This window comes from Marmota monax, unplaced genomic scaffold (genome assembly GCF_021218885.2).
Source record: "Marmota monax isolate L192 unplaced genomic scaffold, Marmota_monax_Labrador192_F-V1.1 WCK01_AAM20220418_F8-fsc00017, whole genome shotgun sequence".
NCBI classification, from domain to species: domain Eukaryota; kingdom Metazoa; phylum Chordata; class Mammalia; order Rodentia; family Sciuridae; genus Marmota; species Marmota monax.
This window is the reverse complement of record NW_026695241.1, coordinates 18,555,377-18,561,659: the sequence shown is the minus strand read 5'-3', so window position 1 is coordinate 18,561,659 and position 6,283 is coordinate 18,555,377.

Sequence of the window (6,283 nt, the reverse complement as noted above, 5' to 3'; positions counted from 1 at the left end):
CTTCTGCCTCAGCCTTCAAGTCCCTGGTATTACAGGCATTTGCCACGGTGTCTGGTTGGGAAAGTTGATTTTTGTCCACAGTTTCAGAGGCTCAGTCCACGGTGGGATGACTCCTTTTCCAGGTCCAAGGTGAGGCAGAACGTCACGGTGGAAGGGCATGGCAGAGGACGCTGCTTTGCTCAAGGCACCCAGAGAGCAGAGAGAGGAGGGGTCCACAGGGAAGATGCCCCCTTCCAGGACACACCCTAGTGATCCACCTCCTCCAGCCATACCATCCCTGCGACAGCCCATCCAAACTAGGACGGCTGATTAGGTCTCAGCTCTCGCCAGCCAAGCATTGCAGACATTCAGACATTCCTGCCTTAACAGGAGCTTTCAGGGGACACCTCACATCCAAGCCATAACAATGCCACTGTAGTCCTGGCTGAGTTGAATCCTTGGAGCCTGGCTGTCGTGTGGTCCCTGACACAGCCTATCTATCTGTGACAGACGGGAACAGACCAGTGGCCAGCCCTTCTCTCTCATCTCCAGGGGCCAGCTCGGCAGTGCTGTCAATCACTCCCCGTCTCTTCCCGCGGCAGTAAGAAGGGAACAAGGGTCCTTTGTGAGCCAGACAGAGCAAGAATGTGAAGACTTCCTCCAAGGGGTCATCTAGGGCCTGTTTGCACCTGCCATGAGAGCTAACCCCCCCACACATACTCAAACTTCATAATTAATTTTCCCTAAGAGGCCATGACCCAAGAGAAGGGATGGGGATAGAGCAAAGCATGATCTCAGGACCCAGCCCCGAATACTGTGTCTATTCTCTGCCTTCTGCAATAACAGAGTATTATTATTTCCCTGCAGGCAGACGCACAATCACAAGCCAGCTGTGTACTAGCCTGGGGCACACATGTTGCCCATTCGTCCTGCAGCCTGACTGGGCATTCTGCCCATGCATGGGAAGCCCTCCCTGAGTGTCTCATGCCAAGTGCACCAGATAATCGCCCCCTGCCAGGAGAGGACCCACCAGAAGCACTATCTTCCCTTCCTTGGCACAGCTGATGGACAGCAAGGGCATCCTAGCCACCTCCCACCCTGCCAACTACCACCCACTCCTGCTGGGGCTGGCGGCTGCCAATCAGTCCCCTGGGGCCATAAAGTCCAATGGGCAGCGCACGGGGGAAAGGCATCTTGGGGAAGCAGCAGAGTATTGTGATCAAGGAAGGGGACTCAGCAAGCATGGGGTGCAAAGTCTGCCTCTGCCTCACTTGGCAGACTATGGACTTGGGCATGTTGCCCCCTCTCTGAACCTCCACTTTCTCCAGTAGAAGGGGATGACAGGAGCACCTTCCTCTGGGTGCAGGGAAGACTAACGGTCTCACAGTGACAGTCCTTATCACAGAGCCATTCCCCAGACAGATGCTGGGCAAGTGACTGTACTGATGGAGGTGGCTGTTCACAGTGAAGTGCATTTCCTACAAAGACACTGCAGAGCCTTCAGGGGCTCACCTGTGACCCTGCTGGAGAATACATCAGGAAGGGCAGCCCGGGCCAGAAACGAGGGAGCCCTAAGTTCACCTGCGATCTCTGCCACTAACTGCCTGTGGAATTCTAAGCAAGTCCTGTCGCCTCCCTGAGCCTGTTTCCCATCTGTGAAACAAGAGCTGGACAGGATCTTTAAAGTTCTTCCCTTTGTGATATTCTGTGCTCTTTGTGTCATGGTGTTGGGTGACTTTGCTCCCATGTAGACCTGATGAATGGCACCCAAATGAGGCCCCACTCATTCTAAGTGTGGCCCTTGCTCCTGCCCAAGGCCTGGATCTCTATGAGGTGGTCCCCAGAGAACAGCAGGGGTGAGATTGCTCTGTTAGAGTCCTTTGGAATGGACACAATGCCTTCTGCCCTTCCCAGCCCCTGGAGGCCAAGCCAGGCTGCCCAGGAAGTGTCAGGAAGGGATTCAGATTGCAAAGATACACGGCGACAGAGACTCTCTGCCAGCCCAAGGAATCCAGGCCAAGAATAGATAATGCGTACACCAAGTAGGCGCCATAACTGCGAGGGGTCTGAGAGCTAACTGCTCCAGGTACATCCGTGCCCTTGGCTGCCTCCAAATCCCTTAGCCAAAAGCCTCCTGGCACAATCATCAACTAAAAGAACCCCACTCAAGTCCCCTCACTTGCCTAATCCCCAACCCCCTGCCCTCCAGGTTGTGTACTCTCACTAAACACAGGTAACTACTGTCCAGATTCTATCAGCTCCAGGGCTTCCGGCAACACCCAGAGGACTGCATCCCACCTGCACAGAACTTCCCTCCCTACATGGATCCAGAGAAGAAGGAAGCTGTCTGCCAGGTGCCCCACACTCCCAGCTCTGGGGCAGGGTGGTTTGCAGAAAGGAATATGCACTCTGTGGCTGGGATGCCAGTGTGCCAACTTGGATGAGTTCTCTTTAACATCTTTGAATCTCAGTTTGATCATCTGTAAGCTGGAATCAACAATACTGGCCTTGCAAGATTGTCCTGGGGATTAAGCAAAGCAGCCGCTGTGCACTAGGAGCTCAGGAAAGGGCAGTCAAGTTGGGGGGGGGGGGAAGCGGCGTCACCCACTTTCCTGAAAAATACACAGAAACACATGAACACTTTGGGAAAGAAGAAATTTAAGATGGACCCCAGTTGGTGGTGGTGGTGCATTTCATATAATCCCAGCAATACAGAAGGCTAAGGCAGGAGGCCAGCCTCAGCAATTTAGCAAGTCCCTGTCTCAAAATAAAAATGGCTAGGGATGGAGTTTCAATCCCCAGTACCATAAATAAATAAATACCCCAAATCAGAGATTCTTTTAGCAATTGATTCAAAATGGATTAGCTTATGTTTGGATGAAAGAAGAGGAGTCTTGTTCTCCTCTAAGAATTTTGCATTCAATTCAGACAGAGGACAAATCCACAGAGAACTCTGATTTTTGTCTTAAGAACCCTGGAGGGAAATTCAGACTCGGGCTGACTCAAGTTTTCAGGTCTATCTGAAGCTAATCACTCCACTGGCCAGACCGGATTCCGTTGGTTCGCAAGCCCAGCTACACATTAGCATCACCTGGGAGCCTCCCTGAACTCTGGGTACCAAGCTTCTCTCTTGACCAGTTTCATCAGAAACTCTGCGGGGTGGAGCCCAGGTATCAAGAGTTCCCTGGGCGATTCTAAGGAACCGAGGATATCTGAGGCCCCTCCCAGTTATCCCTGAGGTGTACAACCATGCATGATTCAACACAGACGCTTAGCATATGCCTGCTGAATAAAGGGCTGAAGATTATGACTCACCTTCTTTTTTGCTTTTTCCATGTTCATAATTAATGAGGTAAAACAGCAAAAGGGAAAGGTGAATCCTAATAAGAATCATTGAGTAGCACTGTCCAACAGAAATTTCTGTGATTATGGGAAGATGCTATAATCTGTACAGCTCACTGCAGCGGTCATGAGCCCAATATGGCTACTGAGTTGTGTTTTTTTGTTTTGGGGGGTTTTCTTTTTTGTTTTTTTAGCGAGGTGAGGGTACTGGGGATTGAACTCAGAGGCATTCAACCACTGAGCCACATCCCCAGTCCTATTTTGTATTTTATTTAAAGACAGGGTCTCACTGAGTTGCTGAGCACCTCACTTTTGCTAAGGCTGGCTTTGAACTCGCGATCCTCCTGCCTCAGCCTCCTGAACCGTTGGTATTACAGGTGTGCGCCACCAGGCCAGGTGGCTACTGAGTTCTTGAAATGTGATTAGTGATTGAGGAACTCTGATTTTAATTTTATTTAAGGTTGAATTTAAATTTAAATAGCCACATATGACTTCTGGCTACCATACTGGACCGTGAGCATATGGAGTGTGTGCCCTTTACCTACACAGCTTGGCCCGTGCTCCCCACACCCCTCCTTTACTAACAGCCCTCTGCCTCCATTACCAGAAATCATGGCCAGGCAGCTAAGGAAGTTGCTCCTGGTCCTCCAGCCACAGAGTGGGCCCAAGACCCAAGCTAAGTCCACCAGACTGTCCTCTCCGGGAATTTGACTCTAGCTTCAATGCCACAAGAATAGAAGATGAGTCAGAGAAGACTGATATCAGTGTTGATGCCCTAAGACATTGTGTGTTAGTTTCTAGAACATTAGTCCAGAGCACGGTGATCACAATAGTGATACAGGATATGAGCTAAGAATCATTATCATCATCTTCGTCATCATCAAAGTCCCTGGTACCCAGCAGCTCTGATACACCAGCTCCTGGAACTAGGAACACAATTTGCCTAGCTTCTTTTCAACTGTAAAATGGGAATCATGCTAAACTTCTTCCTGAATTTTTGTAAAGACAGCAAAAGAGATGATGGTCATAAATCCTTTGAGCCGAATAAGGAGTTACTCAAGTGTCTGTTATAGGTATTCCCAGGACATAAGGGTTAGGGAGTCAAGGGAGGGTTTGACAAAGGACTCAGGACCTGGGTCCAGTTCACAAGCTGTGCAACATCCAGTAAGACACTTGTCCTCTCTGGGCTTGTGACTGAATTGAGTTAGACACATCCACTTCCAGTTTCACAATTTCTAATTTATTTGCTGACCCCTTTGCCTAACACATATTCCCTCCTACCTCTACGCACAAATGTCAGAAAATTCTCTAGACTAATTATGACAGTCTTTTGCCCAAATTATTTCTTCTTGCCCTGGCTTCCTAACTCACGGGAAAGTGCCCTGGGTGTGCACTCTCATAGCTTTCTGTACTAACTCTTTGGCAGAGGACAAAGGCAACACTTCTACCTCCTAGTGGGCCAAAAGCAAAGACCATATCCTCCTGGCTTACTATTGTATCCTGAGTGCCTGCTACAGAGCCAGACACATAGAAGGTGCTCCAGAGGTATTTACTGTTTGAATGTTTGAATGAATACCCCAAGTCAATGTATTATTTATTCTGAATATTTCAGATCTATTTCAAGAAATCCACAGTACTAATTATCTAATGCTGCATTAGATTACTTACCCCAAAATCAGATACATTACCCCCAAAACTTACCAGCTTAAAACAGCAATGATGACTTATATCTCAATTTCAGACAGAGCATGGTGAGGTTGGTCTCTCTCTGCTCCATGTCTGGAACCTCAGTCACAGAACTCAAAGGCTGGAGCTGGGATCCACTGAAGTCTCAGTCTACCACCTACCTGGAGATTGATTCTGGTTGTGGGCTGAGAGTCCAGTGGGTACTGTCAGCTAGGATACTGACGTGGCCTCTCCATGCAGGGGGGCTTCCCCACAACATGGTGGGGCTGGTGTCTTCCAGGAAAGTGTGGATGCTGACTCAGTGACCTAGCCTCCAGAGTCATATAGCATCCACAGAGCATCCCTCCTACCACATTCTACTCATTAGACTCCCTATATTCAGCCCACATTCAAGGAGAGGGGAGCCAGGCTCCATCTTTTGAGAGAAGCATAAGAACTTATAAACATGCTCTAAAACCACCACAAGCACTTGGCTAACACAAAAGGCACAGTATGGGGTGGAAACTGAGCCTCTGAAGAAGGAAGGCTTCCATTCAAATTCTAGCTCTGCCACTTGTTATCTGGGTGAGTTTGGGAAAGTTACTCTCTAAGACTTAGTTTTCCTATTTGTACAGTAAGAAGGTGGCAGGCGCTCTTTAGTGACAGAGACATGCTTGAAGTCTTGACTTCTTGACCCTCTTAAGAGAATCCAGGCTTAACTAACTTTCTTGGAGTTACAGAACCTTTCCCATGACTGCATACCTTTGGTTTCTGATCTTGGAAGCATCAAGAGGAGCTCAGGGGACCCAGAATGTTCTGATATTGGGCAGAACTTTTAAGTAGCAGATGGGGAACCACTGAGGGTCTGAGGAGTCTCTTAGACTCCCTGTCATACCACCAGTGTGGAAATCTCCGCATATCAAGAAATGCAACAATGTGGATCTAAGGAATACAACTCAGCCTGATGGAGCTTAATGTATTAGTCAGTTTCCAGTTACTATAACAAAATGGCTGAGGCAAGTAACATAAAAAGAAAAGGTTTATTTTGGCTCACCATTTTGAAGGTTCCAATCCAAAATGGGTAGTGCATAATTTTGGGCCTCTGGCTAGGGTGGCATATTATAAGGGCATGGCACAGTAGAATCTTTATGATCACCAGTCAGGAAGCAGAAAGAGAAAGAGAAAAAAAAAAAGTCTCAAAATCCCTTACACAAGGCCCCACCTCCCAAAGATTCCTCCCTCTCAGAATAACACCTTGTGGACCAAAACCTTAACCCGTGAACCTTGAGAAGACATT